The sequence below is a fragment of the Nicotiana sylvestris genome, chromosome 10 (genome assembly GCF_000393655.2).
Source record: "Nicotiana sylvestris chromosome 10, ASM39365v2, whole genome shotgun sequence".
In the NCBI taxonomy this organism is placed as follows: domain Eukaryota; kingdom Viridiplantae; phylum Streptophyta; class Magnoliopsida; order Solanales; family Solanaceae; genus Nicotiana; species Nicotiana sylvestris.
The window spans coordinates 119,843,532-119,862,748 of NC_091066.1; the positions used below are offsets into that span (position 1 = coordinate 119,843,532).

General features: G+C 34.8%; 1 long non-coding RNA gene across 1 annotated transcript; it reads right to left on the reverse strand.

The window, feature by feature from the left end:
• Window positions 1–15,362: 15,362 nt before the first annotated feature.
• LOC104242672 (uncharacterized) lies at window positions 15,363–18,688 on the reverse strand. The gene is made up of 2 exons (XR_715054.2): window positions 18,132–18,688; window positions 15,363–18,042 (listed from the first exon to the last, which is right to left on the reverse strand). It is a non-coding gene; the product is annotated as an uncharacterized lncRNA (long non-coding RNA).
• Between the last annotated feature and the right edge of the window lie 529 nt (window positions 18,689–19,217).

Here is a 19,217-nt window from a genome sequence, read left to right on the forward strand (position 1 = left end):
AAAAGAAAATCAGTTCGGTAATGAGGGAAAATTGTATAATTACCATAGGGATTATGTGTGTAAGAACACAAAGTGAGTAGAATGATCACCGAGCTTAGTTATTGATGATAAAGTGATCACGGAAAAGCTATAAAATCATGCCCAGTTATGTATCACGAGGGTAGTGCCATTGCACGAGACTCTAATCTTTGGAGCATAGATTTAGCTCACAAAAATTCCATAAGTGTTTTCAGGAAGTGCTTAAGAAGATAAAGTGTGGCAAGTATAACTCATGATTGAGGTAGATAAGAGAACTCTGGTGAAAGAGGTTCACCAGCCAAGATAAGAGTTTGACTTCAGACTCCGAAGATGGTAGAGTTGTTGTCTAGAAAAGGACTTGTTCCCCCTTAGTAGCCGAAGAGAAGGAGAAACAATTTGATGATCCCTACGTGTTGCAGTGGAAAGAAGAGATTCACAAGTATAAAATGATGGCTTTTGAATAAGGCGAGATGATCATACTTTGAGGTACCAAGACAGATTGTGTGTTCCAGACATAGTTGGACATAACGAGGGAAGATCATGTTAGAAGCCCATAATTCCTGGTATTCATTCCATCCAGGTTCCCCAAATATGCATCATCACTAAGGAGATTTATTGGTTGAACGACATGAAAAAGAGCATCGCAAACTTTGTGGCCAATTGTCCGAATTGCTAGCAAGTGAAAGTCGAGCAGTAGAAAGCCTAGTATTTTCATCACAGAATACACATACATTTGAGTGGAGATGGTAAATATGGAAATTTATAACGGGATTATCTTGCTTATTTTAAAAGCATGATTTGATTGGATGATCATAAATCGACTTACCAAGTCATCACGCTTCTTGCCAGTAAAAACTACATATTTAGTAGAAGATTATACCAAGTTGTACATTCAGGAATTTAGAAGTTCTTTCAGAAATGATTAGGCACACGTTTTTCATCCTCAGAAAGATGGCCAGGCAGAGCGCATTGTTCAAACAGTTGAGGATATGTCCTTGATGTTAAAAGTAATTGAGATGATCACATACCTCTCATTGAACTTGCTAATAATAACCTACCATTCTAGTATCAAGATGGCATCGTACAAAGATCTGTATGGCGAAGGTGTAGATCACCAATTGGCTGGATCGAAGTTGGAGAAATGGAGTTGTTAGGACCCCATTTGGTCTATCAGACTATAGAGAAAGTTATGTTGATTCAAGAGCATTTGAAGAAAACTCAGAAGCCGCCAAAAGTCCTATTCGAGCGTGCGGCATAGAGACCTAGAGTTTCAAGTTGATGATTGGGTGTTTCTAAAAGTTTTGCTTATGAAAAGCGTTATGAGATTTGGGAAAAAGGGGAAGCATAGTCCCTGCTATATTGGTCCATATAGATTCTAGTGAAGGATCGGTCAATAAGCTTATGAGTTGGAGTTGCCACCATAATTAGTGGTGGTACAGCTAGTATTTTACGTGTCATGTTATAACATTCAAGTTTTCAGTACTCGGATTCTCATGTCAGTTCAGTACTCGAATACTCATGTCAGCTCAATACTCAGCTACTCATGTTAGTCCAATACTTAGACATTCATGCCAGCTTAGTACTCAGATTACTCAAATATTCGTGCCAGTTCAATATTCGTATATCCATGTTAGTTCAGTATTCACGTATCCATGGCAGGACAATATTCAGTCAATGCAGTAGTCATTCAGTTTAGTATCACAACAATTCAGTATTCATATTTCCACCAGACCCGTTTAAGGTCTGGAGTTAGCAGAAGTTACAGTCAGGATAATCATTCTAGGATGAATGATCCCAAGGGGAGATAATGTAACACCCCGTAAATTCGTCTTAGGTATGAATGCATTAAAGGAGTAGTAAGGTTATATTTTGAACATGTGAAGTCCCATCGGGATGATTATGGGTGAAAATAGTTGTTTTAAAATTAAGATGGAAAGTAAGGTGCATAAGATATGACAAAATCGACTAAGTTTGCAGAAGGTCTATCTTCCAGCAGGTTTTAGTGAAAATGGGTAAGGAACTTAGGAAAATGCAAAACAAAAAAGTTGTAGGCCTTTGAAATAGCTTTCTAACGATATATTATGGAGCTTGAAAGGATCTTTGTGCAAAACATTATGCGCATTTTATAGAATAGTATGCAATATGCGTGCCTTGTAGCGCGACCGCGCTTGTTTTTAGGCAGTGTTACTGCCGTTTTACACGGTCAAGTCTTCAGGTGCGCGGGCGCGCTCGTGGGGGGTCATTTTAAAGCCATATTTCATCCCCCACAACCCCAAAACATAAAAACTTGCTCTAGAAAGAGGAACTCTCAAAAACCTAACTCCTTAAGGGTCCTTCCACCACCCAAGGTAAGTTCTAATGGTGATTCTAAGTTAATTTCAATTTCCCAACATCTTATTAACATGGGTAAACCCTCCATATCATTAGATATTCGATTGGGACATCATTGTTGAGAGAAGGAAGCCTAGAACTCGAATTCAAAGGGTTTGAACTTCAAAAAGGTAATGTCTTCACCCTCTAATTGATTCTAGCATTGGTTTAATGATTATAAACCCTAGTTCATGAGATATGAGTTGATGGGTTTGATAGAAAAGCATGAACAATTATAGGGTTGGGATGTTGATTGTTGATTATTGGTTAAGGGTGTTGTTTACCTTATGGGTGATGAAGAATAATGTTGATTATAATCATTTGAGACTTTAGAATTTATCTAGGAACAAGAGAATGAGTTGTTGGGTGTAGAGACGCCATTAATAAGGACTATGAAGCTTTATTTTCACCAAGTGTTTGATAAAATATTTAAGTGATCAAAACATAAGCATCATAGTTAATATGGAATCCCTTTGACTTGTATTGCTCTAGATTAAAGTTGAAAGGGTTGACAAATATTGTATTACGCTCAAGGGCAGGAAGTTAAGGTATGCGAGGCTAACTCTCTGTGTTTGGGAATGTTAGCGATTCTCCCTACACTATGTTTCTTTTACGACGTTACTAATTGCCTCAAAAATAGAGTTTAGCCTAGTTCCTTGAATAGTTGTAGAACTTCTATTCTCTAGCTTCATAACTCGTTCATGACTTTCATTCCGAATGTTGTGAGCTCAGTGCGTATTCAATATAGACTTGGGTTTGATGCCCCCGAGTCTTAGTATAGATTACTCATTATGCCATTAACAGTTTAAATCTCAGCGTTCATAATCACTTCAAGAATACATATCGCAGTCTAGTCCTATTCAGTATTCCAGTATTATGTAACTCAGTGTGATCCAATATTCCAGTATTATGTAACTCAATGTGATTCAGTCTTCCAGTAGCATGTAACTCAGTGTGATTCAGTACTTCACTATCATGTATTGCAGTATGATTCTCAGTTCCTAATTTTAAATCCCTGAATGTTGAACACTTGTATTTGGGTCTGAGGCCGTAGTTTATATATTTTATGCATACGTGGTCCTGAGGCCGTAGTTTATGCTTTATGCATGTTTGGGCATGAGGCCGTAGTTTATGCTTTATGCATTTTTTGGCCTGAGGTCATAGTTATGTATACGTATACTTGGGTCTGAGGCCGTAGCTTGCGCACAAATATATTGGGCCCGAGGTCGTAGCTTATTCAGATAAACAGGTTGTTCATCATTCAGAAGAGGGAGTATTCATATCCTTACTTCCTTTATCATTTCAGTTATCAGTTATCATTTCAGTTATCAGTTATCATTTCAGTTACCAGTTATCAGTTTAGTTACCAGTTATCAGTTATTACTTATCATTTCAGTTTCAATAGTTATCATTTTAGCTATCAATTATCAATTCTTAGTTATCAGCTTAGTTTCAGTTTCAGCATTTTTAATCCTTTCTTTCAGTTGCTTTACATACTAGTGCAATTCAAATGTACTGACGTCCCTTTTTGCCTAGGGCCTGCTGATAACTAGGAATTTTAACGTATTTTATACTCCTTCTTGCTTATGCTTTGATTAGAAATTCATACAAAATAGTCCCAAAAGGCTCACAAGTTGTGCTTAATTGCTGTTTTGATCAACAAAGTGACAAGATGTCAAAGATCAGCTCAAAAGGAGTGAAACTTGCACAAGTACCAAGACAAGACAAAGCTCAGGCAAAGCAAGGCCAGTGCGTCCGCACTATATTCTGTGTGGTCCACACTGTGAGGTTCAGAGAGCATGACTTTCAAGGCACAAAGGCAATGCACAAAAAACTTTTAGCTTAATCTACTTGCATTTACCATTTGTAGTTTGATAATACTAGAAGTAAAACGAAAATCCCAAAAATGTTTAGAAGTGTAATTTGGAACACATACGCAATCCTAAACTAGATAGATACTCGATTCCAAATTCTAGCTCTCTGTGAAAATCGATCTTGACCCTAAATCGGGTAAAAGCTACTCCGACCCTCTCTCGCTACTCAATAGTAGTGCGGAGTAGGCCATGATCACCTGCATATCACAATGCAGGTAATGATTTACAGGTTGACGATTTAGAGCTTTAGGACTCTCGTATCAGCTATTTGGTGATCCCCAGTTCTTTCGGGGAATTATAATTATCTTATAGTCTTCAGTATTTTCAGACAATCAATATTTTCAGTACTTCATTAGAGGCTTCATAGACTAGAGTAATAGTTAGACAGAGTCTCAGGCTTTTCATGTTAAGCAATGTTGGATACATATATGTTTCAGACTTGTTTTAATATTTTCGCACTTTGATTTATATCATCCAGACTTTCAGTATATTAGCATGTGTTAGTTTATCTTCCACATTCAGTATGTTATGATATCACATGTTGATTCAGCCAGCCAGTTAGTTCGCTCGGTCACATGTAGTTAGGCATCCGTGTTACGTTCAAGCCCAGGTTCGGGGCGTGACAGTTTAAAGGTGGGATTAGGGATAATGAAACCTTGGTGCGATCCGATTGAGCCGTACTTAATGCCAGCTAGCAAATTCGGTTGAATATGTATAATAAATTGTGGTAGTTACTCGAGAGAGAATTACGACACTCGGAGTGCTCATAATCGGTAGAGAATACTTAGGCAAAATTTATAGATAATGTAGCGGAAAGGATTCCGACAATAGAGAAAATCATAACTCTAGACCTCCTTAATTTTGTCTCCAATCCTTATCCTTGTAAATTGATAGTTTTACTGCTTTCTAGTATTTGTTAGTTAATTAGATTAAAATAAATATTATAATCTTTATAATTAGGAAATTGTTTGGACTTGTGTTTTTTAGTGATATTGAAAAACTCTAGCTAAGCCTTAGTTCTCTGTGGGATTCGACTCCGGACTTGTAAACCGGATTATATTTGCAACAATAGCTTAGTCCTTTTTATAAGGCATAGTTGGGCATGATCAAATTTTAGCGCAATTGCTGGAAACTAACGGTGTAGCTGTAGGTGTACATATTGCTAGGTTTCAAGTTTGAACTTTATTTTATTTTTATATTTGATTTTTTTATTTTTTTTGTTTTACTTGTTGATTTGAGAACATGTCATCTTGGAATTATGAGAGTTTTGATGTTGGTAATTCTACTTTTGATCCTCCTTATGCATTTAGTGGAAGAAACCACCCAGGGCAAAATTATCAAAATATTTTCGAGAGCGAGTTATGTGCACCAACTCAATCTTATGTGTGGAATGTGTGTGATATGTGTAGTGGTCAAGGTGGTCGCTTTCATGGTTGTGCTTTTATTTATTATCTTCCCCCAACCCCTTACTTTGATGGTTCTTCTTTTTCTTGTGAGGATAACAGGAATAAAGAACTTAAGGAAGCTTACCTGAAGAAGATCGAAGATACGCTAAAGTGCCTTGTGGAACAATATGATGAGATACAACTGCGAGTACAAAGGCAGGATGTTATTATTCTCACCTTGGAGGCTCAAGTGAGTCAACTAGTTGAAGCTTTTAATGCTCAATATGTCAATATTATGGATAGTATCCAGGAGTAGTGTGCATTAGAGAAGGAAATTGAGGTGCCAATGGAGGGGTCCAAAGTAGAACCCCCAACACTCTAACTAGCTAGAATTTGAGGATGCCGATGTTGAAGAAGTAATACTAGAGTCAACCAGGGGCATTGAAGATACAAAATTTAGTTGACTCTAGTGTGATTGGTATTGAGGAGGTCAAAAATCTTGAAGTTCATGCATTTGAGCGTGTTGGACCTGATTCCAAACACTTCTCTGCATTATGTTCAGATGGTGAAATGGAAACTGAGCCAATGCAAGAGTCAAAAGAAGAGGTAGATGAGCCTTATATTCTGAAATTTTCAATGCTGTCTAGGCCAAGTGGCATTCCTCAATTGAAAACCAAAAAGTTCATAAAGTTTCATTTAATTTTTGGCTCTCAAAAATTTGTATCACCCCAGGAGCATGATCATAGAGCAGAATCAAAACTTGAGATCCAATTCATAAGTTCAAAGTGGAGGCAGAAAGTGATTCGTGTCGTGCCGCGACATTCAATCAAGCGCTTGTTGGGAGTCAACCCAGCTTTACTGCTTTCTTTTATTTTATTTTTTTAATTATATTATTTTTGTAGTGTCGAATTTTGAGTTTCTAAGAGCATGGAAAGCAAAACTATTCGAAGGATGCAACAGCAAGCCAGATGGTTGGAACTAAGTGTGAGGTACCCACACGAAGGACCAAGCCTGGAAGAAGTCTGAGTACCCCATGAGCTGCTAGTGCTTCGGCCTTTGGCCTACCAGGAAGTTCTTTTACCCTCTTATTAGTTGGTGTGCATTGGGGTCAATACACAATGTTAAGTGTGGGGTGAGGAGATTGTCTGGGTGACTTTCTATGCTATTTTAGTTGTGTTAGTTAAATTAATTAATTATTTTTTTGAGGGATTTAAGTCTAAAGAAAAAAGGACAAACATATTTTCTTTGTAGGTAGTGTAGTAATTCTCCCTTGGTTTTTCTTTTTGCCGCGGTTCTTTTCCAAGGGTTTTATTTGAACTGGGTGTAGTTAGTTTTATTTTTTTTAGGAGTAGGAGCTAGTGTGAGATGAATTGAATTGCAGCGATATCTCTTGACTTTGTTATGCCTTGAGAATAGTGAGTACTCTGGTTGTAACGTTTAGGCTCAATGTTTGACTCTAATAAAAGTACCTTAAACCATAGATTTTTTAAATATGCTTGACTGCTTTGACTGGAGTGTCGTGATAAAACCAATCCTGAGTGAGTTATATGCCATGTCTGTGTGAAGTTTGTTTGTATTCAGTGCATTGCATTTGACGTCTAAAACTTTTCCCGTGTGTTTGCAAAGCGAAATAGTAGTTTTGTTCAATCTTGAAAGTGATATAGGCATTTCTTTATTGAGCCAAATATGTATATTTTACCTGCCTAATTGTTATGTGTCGTAGTTAACCCCTTTGAACATGTAATCCTGTTTCTTTGGCATCCACATTACAAGCCTTACCCAATTGTTTGAATTAACCATCTATTTGAACCTTTTCACGTCTCATGAGCACTTGAATTGTTACGAACTGTGTAAAAGTTAAAGTGTAGGGTGGTTGGTTTGGCTTTTGAGTGGAACTATTGAAATAAAGAGAAAGGTGCACTGTTTTGAAAAAGTAAGAGCCACTTGAATTGAAAAAAAATTGTCGTATTGTGTGCAGATATTCACTGACAAGTGGTAACTCTTGATGTAATTGTGCTTAAATAATCTGGGAGTTGATGTATATTGATGTGAAGATGGAGTCATGGTTTGACATAAGTATGGGCTTGAATGTTAGAGTATATGTATTAAAGTGTTTAGGGAGGTGTAGTCACTTTTATATCCAAATCTATCATATCTGACTCGCAACCTACATTACAACCAATTAAAGTCCTACTTCATCCTAGACAAAATGAGCTCGATTAGTAGAGCAGTACATTACGGGCAGGCCTATGGTGTATCTTTTGTAGCATATGAATGTTATTTCTGAGAGTGAGTGAATTCTTTCTATCTTGAGTTCCTAATTGTTCTTAAACTTTATTGTGTGTGGAACTACTCTCTTTTGTTGTGTGAGGGCACGCGATTCATGAAGGAAAGGTAATGTCATTGACCTTCATGTTAGAGTAAGTGAGTAAGTTGTGAATAATGCATGGTACTTGTGAGTCAAATCTTGAGGTGAAGATGTTACGCTTTTGTACTTAGTCTATTTTAAATATTCTTAGTGTGATGAGTTAGAAGAATTATTTAAAAAGGTCATGTCTATATAAAGTGTAGTTTGATTGCTCGAGGACGAGCAATAGTTTAAGTGTGGGGTTTTGATAATAGGCTATAATTACGTATTTTATTCATTTATTACACTCTAATTTACTGCACTTTAATTGAGTTTGAGCTTTAATCGCTAGTGTTTTGCACTAATTGTGTGTTTTATGCCTTATAGCAGTGATTCCAAGCTATGTAGATGTTATGAAATAAATTCAAGTGATTTGGAGCTTTGAAGTCTAAGTAAAAGACCAAGGAATTAAGCCAGGATCGTGTTCGGGGAACAATGGATGATAGTTAAGAACGAACGAACGAAGAATCGAGTAGACATATTGCGCACTGTCTAGTAAAATACATATAACCTTTCGCTCAAAACTTCATTTGAGCTACGTAATATATAGTTGGAAAGATAACTCATAGAGATACAACTTTGATGTTTTAAGTTTTTTCAAATTTCCATCATAACAGGGTGAAAAGTGCATGGCCTCGCACTGACCGTGCATGTCAGGCAGAACAATGGTCAAAATCTGCGGTCAATTCGCTGCCGCGCACGTCCTGTCCGGAAAAAGTGCCCTTTTTTGCTTAGGAGAAGGTGCAATTGTTTAGGACTGACCTTACTTGGTATATATACATGGAAAATAATATTTTGAGGACTTTTGACATAATTTAGACCTAAGGAGGTTAAGGAGACCGGGGATTCGACCTAAGGAGGCAAGAACACATTAGGAGCAAGGCGGAGAATTCTTCTACGAGTTTTTCACTTCCTTCTTTCTATTTTCATTATTGGTTATGAATTATAGTATTGTAGTTATGCATACTATTATGAATAGCTAATTTGTTATCTAGGATTTTTGATGCAACCTATTGGAGGATGATTTTCCTGTTACGTTAATATAGTTTTGTTGTAGTATTTCTCTATTTGTTCAACTATGTTATTATTGTGGTTGGTTGAATATTTCTCAATCGACTATGCTTATTTAGTGTGTATTACTCGGGAGAGAGTGCATATTTAGGTAGTTGTTGAACAGCATCGCTCCTAACGTATATGAGGGATCAATACGGAGGGTATAAAGGTGGGATTAATGATAATGAAGCCTTGGTGCGATCCGAGTGAGCCGTACTTAATGCCATCTAGCGTAATTCGGGATACTATGTCTAGTAAATTGTGGTAGTTACTCAAGAAAGAATTACGACACTCGGAGCGCTCATGATCGGTAAAGAATACTTAGGCGAAATTTATAGATAATGTAGCGGAAAAGATTCCGACAATAGGGGGAAATCATAACTCTAGACCTCCTTAATCTTGTCTCAAATCCTTATCCTTTTTAATTGATAGTTTTGCTTAGGGGTATTCATAAAAACCCGAAAAACCGAACCAAACCGAAAACCAAAGCAAACCGACCAAAAAAAACCGATACTATTTTGGTTTGGTATGGTTTTGGTTTTGAATTTTAAAAACCGATCAAATTTGGTTTGGTTTTGGTTTTAATCAAAAAATAACTTAAAAAACCAAACCAAACCAACTATATGAGTAACTATTTCAAATTTATTATTACATTTAAATATATATATATATATATATATATATATATATATATATATGTATATTTTTATACAAAGTTTCAAAAAAATTATGGTGAATGTTAATTGTTTGCACCTTTAGTACAGTTTTTTACCTTTATATTCTAGTTTGATTGGTAGTTTTCTTTTGTTAAGTGTAAGAATCCATTTCATGTTAAAAAAATATTTTTAATTGAGTCCTTAAATTATTCATCACTATTTCATTCAATTATCATCAATATATTTTAGTAAATAATAGATTTCTCAAAGGACAATTAATTTGCTAGTGTTACGTTGAAAATGTAGTCGCCGGAATATGTGTTTGGTAGTGTATGCCTTATATTTAAGAAAAACCCGACAAATAACCGAAAAAACCAACAAATAACCGAAAAAACCGAAAAACCGATAAAAACCGACATAAACCGAATCGAGAAAAAACCGACTTAATTAGTTTGGTTCTAATATTTGAAAAACCGACTTACTTGGTTTGGTTTCTTTCTAGGGAAAAACCGATCCAAACCGAACCATGAACACCCCTAATTTTACTGCTTTCTAGTATTTGTTAGTTAATTAGATAAAAATAAATATTGTAATCTTTATAATTAGGAAATTGTTTGGACTTTTTTTCTTAGTGATATTGAACAACTATAGTTAAGCCTTAGTTCTCTGTGGGATTCGACTCCGGACTTGTAAACCGGATAATATATGCAACGATCGTTTAGTCCTTTTTATAAGTCATAGTTGGGCGTGATCAATTACCTAAGCCAAAATTTGAAACGAGTAGATGTACTATAGTAAGGTCTATCTCTTGGTTTGATGGGTTTAGAGCGTTTCACTTTAGTTTGTTTTATGGGTGTTTATCGGGCGGGTTGAGACGGGCTGAACGGGAAAAACCCCAGCCCGTTCGGTTAGCGGGCGGGTTGTTAGCGGGCTGGGGATAACGGGCTGTTATAGGGCTTGGATTTTTTGGGTTTTCGTGGGCCCGTACGGGTTAGGGCTCACACGGGCTCGGGCGGGCCGGGGTCAAATTTTTTTCTTTTTTTTTTAATTTAAATTTTATTTTTCTTATTCAATGTCATTGATAGTTAAGTATTTGCAAACTTTTAAGGGTTAGAATTAAACTTTGAAGTTTAAAGTTTAAAGTTTTAAATTTGAAATTTGTATTTTATAATTATAAAATTGAAATTGGAAAGTAAGTGGCTACAAAAAATTATTTAATAAGAGTATAAGACCAATAGGCAAATGTAAGGAACAAACTCCGAAGGCTTTCATTTATATTTTTAATATTTTAAATTAATTTGCAAGTTCTTTTTTGATTTTTTTATTTTTGAACTTGCAAATTAAAACTTAAAAGTTTACAATAATTATAAAAAATAAGAAATAGTACATCACATGCTTTGCATCATTGTTGTAAGTTCTTCCATGTCAATATGAGATTCTTGGTTTCCGGGATTGGTTGAATCAGAACCATAAACCATTATATCTCCAATTTCTTGGTCCTCCTCTTCATCTACCTCGTCACGCCCTTGATTTCGCCGTTCTGATCTTATACAATCTCTGAAGCACACTAGAATTTCCAAAGCGTAGATGCCCAATGAATGACGGGTATCTCCTAGCTGCTGCCTTGCTTGGCTAAATGCGCTCTCTGATGCAACTATTGAAATCGGCACATTTAGCACGTCTCGAGCCATGGCCGAAAGAACAGGAAATTGATTTGAGTTGCTCCTCCACCAACTCAGCGGTAGAAAATCCTTTGTGAGGGGCTCTAGTGACTTTTGCAAGTAGAATTGTAGTTCATCAATATTCCTGCTACTGGTTTGTTGATGCTCTCCTAGTGTAGACCAAATCTGATAATCTTGAACACAATCATCATCATCCATAGTTGTTCCAGATGTTGAAGGATTAGTTGAAGGAATATTTGCATCTACAACCGAAGAAGCATCAACAATGTTAGCATAATAATTATATAAAGTTTGTAAATGTGTGTGTAGCTCAGAAATACAAGTGTCAATATCAGGAGTTTCAGTTGGGCCAATATCCATATAAGTATATAAAGCTCTAATTAATTGGCGACACTTTATCATTTTGACAGTAGGGTTTAAAATAGCACCAATTAGGTAAATATAGGGAATTGGGTAGAAATACTTTTTAAACTTATCTAGCATAGATTCAACAACAATAGCATATCCTTCTTTCTGCTTCAAATTATGTAGTAAAAGAGAAATTTCAGCAATATGAACTAAACCATTTGAAATGGTAGGATAATAAGCTCCAGAAAACTCAAGTGTAGCCACATAAATTTTTTGTAAAAATTGTATAACATCATGAATGACTTCCCAAGTTCTAGATGTTAACAAACGGATAGGATCGGTACAATGAGAATTAGCAACTTCAATTATAGGCATTCTATATTTATAACAACATCGTAAGAACAAATAAGTATAATTCCGCCTAGTAACTATTTCTTCAGGCATGAGTCTTGGTTTTAGTCCATAGTGTACACATTTTTCCTTAAATGCATTTAATCTGGCACTTCTATTATTTCCTTGAATTACACCAACAACTCTCCTAATTAAAGTAATTTCATCTCTAAATAATTCAAGGCCACTCTTCACAATCAAGTTATAAATATGACATGCACATCTAACATGAAATATTTCAGGAATTGGTGGGTGTAGATGCAATTTTAATATTGTAATAGCAGCAGTGTTGTTAGAAGCATTATCAAATGACATACACAAAACTTTTTCTGCAAGATTATAAAATATAGCAACTTCATGTATAGTATTACTTATAAATGCACCAGTATGACTTTGATCTTCATCATATTTAAAAGCAATAATACGTTTTTGCATACAAAAATTATCATCTATCCAATGGCATGTAACAGTCAAATAATCATTTCCATTCACAGCACGACCAATATCAGAAGTAAGAGAAACTTTACAAGGAAGACTTGCCAACAAATAACGTATATATGTATGATATTGTCCAAAAGCCTACAGATATCAGCTCTACAAGTACTTCTAGGAATACCTTTAAACATAGGGTTATAAATTCTTTGAATATAAGTAACAAGATACGGTGAAGAAGCAAAACTAAAAAGTAAACAACCTAAAACAATCATTTTAGCTAATTCTTCTCGATCTTTCTTAATATCGTATTTCCCAAATAACCCACCAGTACTCGGGTTAAGTCTTTGTTGCCCAGATAACTCATCTACTCCTCATTCAAGAGGGTGTTTCTCTTTCATATACCTACAAAGTTGACTCGTTCCCCCTCCTTTACTGGGCTCATATTTATAATGTTCACTACAAATTTTACATATTTTTTTTGATCTTCTAGTCTTTCAAAAAACATCCAACACTTACTTCTTAATCGTCGATTCTTCTTAATAGGGAGAGGAGACCTACTTGTTGCACCTGCACCCCTAATATTTTGAGTTTGCCTAGCATTACCAGGTGTAGGTGGTAGTGTGTCAAGACTATCGGGTGATTGAATATCATCTAACAAAGCATCTAAATCATCATCTACACCATAATTTTCTTGCATTCGCTCATAATCTACATTTAAATTTTCAGGTAAACTTTCAGAAATATGTGTAAAGCTACTAGAAGAACTAACACCACTTCTTGTTCTTTTTGAAGTTTTCTTACTACCACCTCTATTGCACGCTTTTTTGGCCGCTCTAAGTAAATCCATTATATAAATTAAAGTAAGAAATTAAATTAAGAAATTCAAGTAAGAAATTAAATTAAAAAACTAAATTAAGAAACTAAATTAAGAAACTAATTAATAAAATAAGTGTACACCAAATAAGAGAAAGAGATGGAACGAGTGTACCGAGATTCCTTATGCCGCACTAATTTTGAATTTTTGATATCAAAATTCAAACTTCAATTGATAGACCGAAACTTGATAGTTGATAATAATTGAATACTTGATAATTGATACCACACTTCACTTGAATAATTGATATTTGATAATAATAATTTTGTAATGGCTACACTAAATAATTGATGAAACTTGAAATAATAAATAATTGAGAATTTGAGATTTGAGAATTTAAGAACTATAATATCAAGAGAGAATTGAGAGTTTGATACTTGAGAGAGAATTAGAGTAGTAAGAGAGTGAATTTGTGAGAAAAAATGAAGAAGAAGAGGGGTTATTTATAGATTTTGGGGTGGAAGGGCTATATTATTAATGGAGGGCCGAAATTGGCCATTTCTGCAATTTCTGGCCGTTCCCCAACGGTCATTTCTGAATTTGATCGTTGGGAACGGTCCAATTTAATTAAAAAAAATAATTCAAACGGAAACGGGGCTGCTAACGGGCTGCAGTCCGTGTTCAGCACGTTAAGGAAATTCGGGTTTAACGGGTTCGGGGCACCGTTAGTCTAAACGTCAACCTGACCCCCGTCCCAACCCGTCCCAACGTAAACAGTAACGGACTGACCCGGGCTAACCCGGGCTGAAAACGGGTCAGCCCGGCCCGATTAACACCCATAGTTTGTTCAGGGATATAGTTCAGAATTGTTAGTGGCATTATAGTCATATATGTAGAGTGTCGAAAAATGGGCTGTTTTGACTTCTTACATTTTTCGGCGAACTGCTTTTCACATTAATCAATACCCAGTTTTTTGAGTCTTGATCTCATTCAAAAGGATAAATTGAGTATTGTTTTCCAACCTTAAAAGGTTAAAGAGGGAAAAATAAAGTTTACTCAACGACCAGGTGATATTCGTTTGGATTCTCATTATAGAATGTTAGATAACCTCATTGTTCTGTTTTCATCAATTATTCATGTCCTTGCATTTATTGCTCATAAGGGTCCAAATTATGTCGATAGACTTGTTGATGAAAATCTCATGACTAAGATTAAAGAATTTGAATTTATTTTTATGTTGCACTTGATGTGGAAAGTTATAATTGTTATACCCCTAAAGTGATTAAAGTAATTTAATAAAGTATAACTCTGTTAATGATCTACTTAACCTAAAGGCTCTAGGTAAGGGTTCAATTAATCTGTTCTTAAGGCACCCTTTAAGATCCGTATTAAATGATTGACCGTCCGGACTAAAATTTAATTAAGGCTATGTATTGTTATGTAAAATAAAAAGAATATATTAATTCCTAAAAGGGTTAAAGAATTGACTAGATGTTTATAAAATAAGTACTGTAACGTTAAGTTTGCACTCGAACAGCAATGCACTTAAATTCTTAATTAAGATTTGAGAAAATGATTTCCTAAACTAGCAATGAGCTCTCGTTCCAGTATTGTCCCAAAGCCAATCTTTCTTAACCTGTTAACTCCAAACTTGAAACATCAAACAAGTAACTATGAGTTCAAGATGTCTTTAAAGAAAGTAAAGAAAACAATGCCATCTTGAATATTTGAAACAGGGAAAGAAAACAAAGATGACAGCTTCTATGTGCTAGAAATACTAGTTTCAGTTCCTAAAAAAAATCATATAAAGCAGAGTTGTCAATTTCACAAAGTTGGTAGAGCGGAAAGAAAAAGTTTTAAAGCCATAGTTGATTTTATAATAACTTAGCAGACTTAACACTTAGCATTTGACGCATGTCGTGATTCCAGAAGAGTTTCAATTAGGCGTAAGTATTATGTGATAAATGAATACTTTCATTACAAAATAAAATAAAATCTTCACCATTAAAAGACTTGACTATGACTATATAGTAAATTTAGATCTTAACGACCAATCACACAGCTAAAGGATAAAACTAGTTAATAACACAACTAAAGGATAAAACTAGTTAATCACACAATGAATAAGTAAATAGATGAAACAGAAAGGAATTTTCAAGAGCCGTGTTCAACTCCCAGAAGATTTTCTCTTCCATATTTATGGGCACATGATGTAAGAACTGGAAAAGATGAGGATGTGCAGTCTTTAGGCAATGGCAGCATCGTTGAGTTTCATTGTGAAACTCTTCGGCTCCGGTGTTCATGCAAGTCAAAGAAAGTAAATGAATTAGAGAGCAGCTACTGTTCTAACAAGCTAAAAAAGCAAAATAAACAAACTAGGAAAAGAGCAAAATTTATAGACTTGAAATTGAGTAGCTTTTCTTGCATTTAGACATGACCAACTCATATTAACAGAAACATATTCTCAAGTAATGTTCCAAGTTAGAAATAAATGATTAGATCCCTTTGTTTTAAGTAAGGCCTGAAATAATTCTATATCGTTGAACCAAACATACATGAACAGACAAGCATATTTTACACCCTTTTAAAGGTTACCATTAAATTAACAGAGATGCTAGCATTTAGTTGCCAATCTTAAATAGAATCATGAAGGCATGATGTTCACAAGATAACATGTAATCTCATATAGCTAAAGTCTATTTGAAATAAACATTTTAAAAATCCTATGGGCATGACCTCTAAACTTTGGAATAAGCATAAAAGTCGTATTTTTATCACTTAAGCAGAAAGTAGAGCAAAAGGATACAATAAGAGAATACATATTCTCCTAAAGCATGATTTCGCTAATTAGTAATCATACAACATGATTTCTGGACATATTAATTAGCTCTAATATTATGATTCTAACCCATTCAAATAGCCATGTGTGTATGTATATATGCTGATGAAAGTATTGCACACTAAACAAGAGTCCTTTCATGTAAAGTCCATATAGGTCCTAATGTCATGATTTTTACTACCTGAACAACAACTAAATTTTAATCCTTAAGGCATGGCTTCTATTCAAGTATTATCAGTAGAGGCTTTGAAAGTAGAAGACAACAACTAGTGTCACGATTCAATCATGAAATTTTGAAGAGACAGATATGAACATAAAAGGTCTTAATACATGATTTTATCATTATTACTATTTTGCTAGCACACTTCAATATGACTAAAACAGAGAAAAGCTAAGACATGATTTTCTAGGCAAACACACTGTTTTTAAATGAATGAGAAAAATCAAAACATGGTCAGATTTTACCTGTTGTGGGGCAGTGAACTCAGGACATCGATCTCGAATCTACTCTCTCGTTACGAACAGATCCGAACAAGTTCGAATACCTCTGTCACGGCCAAAGTTCACCGAGACAGAAAAGAAAAGGTTTTATTTCTAAGAGACTCTTGCAAGTTTGAGAGACTATAACAGTAGTGAGAATGACAGAGTAGTAGTGTTTTGCTGGTTCATGTGTGTGTAGGCGGCTGTGTCTGAGGGTGTTCCACCTTAGAAATTTAGAGTTTTTGTGGTCTTTTTCGTGCTCTGTCACCTCTCCCTCGGCTGAGAGTAAAAGATAAATATTTATAGAGTAGGTGATTTTAAGCGGGATTTCTTGATTAAGGATTCAAAATCGAGTCAGAATCCGAAACGTTGAGATGAGCTGGGTGCTCACGTGAATTGGTCAAGTTCTGAAAAGAGATGCCTTTTTCTCAGCGAATGCGCCAAAGAAAGGATAGAGAAGGACGATCTTTGCCTCAAATGGAGTGGGCATAGCCTGGTCATGGCTGAAAGGAATTTGAAAGTTGACATAGAAGAGGAAAGGGGTGAAGAGAGGGTGGCAAGTGGCAACGTCTGTGATGGATTAGAAAATGAATCTAGGGTTATGTCGTCAATCTCACAGCTGATGCATGTTAAAAGAATTAATATAAAAGAAAATATACTAATACTAAATAAAAAAGGTTCAAGTGAGATAAAATACGGGATCCTAAATTAGAATTTATTTGTTACTAATCAGACTACTTTTTTTTGACAAATAATTATTTATTTACTTTTTATTTCTTATTACCATAATAATCTATTATCTCGGTTCCCAAATAGAAGCTACTTTTTTTTAACAACCTCTATAACTACTATGTTACAATACTAGCTCCTCCCAAATTTCTCCCTGTGAAGCTGACATAACAGCATAGTCGAAGAATAAGTAGTATTCTTTTACCACATATATTTAGCATAGAAGCAGTGAGTTGGAGATGACAAATATTTAGTGCAAAGCCATTACCACTTTTCCATAGCATCAAATACAAAAAATGAATGCTTATAGCTAATGTAAACTATAAATCGGATAAAATACATTAAATCAATTGAGATTAAAAATACCTTCACAGGAAGTTTATCACATTGAACTTCCTTCGTGCTAACGCGCTTTCTCCTTTTGGGTTTAATAGCAATATTTTGTCGCATAGCAGATGCATTTTCGATTTTTTTTCCCTTTGTCTTTTGTATGTGATGCTTCAACCCGTTTTTCCCTTTGATTGTCCTTTCGAACGACTATTGCATGTGGGGATTTGCAACCCTTTAACACCGTTTCTTCAAAGTCAGAGTCATAATCAACATGAAGAGATGAAAATTTGACCACATTTGATTTAGATTTTGATTTCTTACCATATGAATTTTTACCCATCTGTCAACTTGGCAAGAATGAGAATATCTTCCAATTTCTACAATGAGACTTGATTTAAAAAAAGAGTTAATAAAAACATTAAGTAGACATAGTACAGAGTACTAATCGGATAAAAATGGAGAGAATTGGGGTATTTGAAAATTTTGAAATTTGGGGAAGATAGAGAAGAAAAGCGTAAAAGAAGGAGAAAGGGGAGGAGTGAGGGGAAAGTACTGAAGCACGATAAGTTGGCTATGCTATGTCAATTAAAACAAATAAAATTTAAAGTAGGGCTATAGGGTGCCAATATCTAAAACTAGGGCTTTTTAATGCTAATTTTCTTAATAGGTTGTTATACCATGCCATTTTTTCATGAAAGAATATCTCTCAACCATTTACTAATTTAATCCAACGGCTAAAATATTTTCCATGAAAGTCTTAATGGGTCAGTACATTGGTTGGGTATTGAAGTTGAAAAGTTGGGCTTGAGAAGGCCGAATGAGATTTCCGAAATGGCCCTTTAATCGGGCCTCTTTTTTTGTGCGGAAAATTAGCTAGCTTTTCCTCTCTTCTTTTAATTTCTTTGAGCTTCTAAATTAGATCTACATGTTATATATAGTAATGTTAAGTAGATAATAATAATAATAATAATAGTTGTTGTAATAGTAGTGATAATAATAATAATAATAATAATAACAACAACAACAACAACAACAACAACAACAACAACAACAACAACAACAACAACAACAACAACAACAACAACAACAACAACAACAACAACAACAATAATAATAATAATAATAATAGTGCTAGTAGTAATAGTAATAGTATTAATAACAATAATAGTTGTAGTAAATGGAAAATAGTATTAAAAAATAAAGTATTTGATGTAATAATAAATTAGAAGCTCAAGAGAATAAATTGGAAAAAATGAGGGACAAAATTGGATGTCAACAATAATGATGACAAATAATTTGAGCTCCTCTTTACAAAAGATGGATCAAAATATTGTCAATGTTATGGGACTCCTCACTTATACGAAGCAAAGATTACAAACAACGAAGAATAGTGAATTTGAATCATTA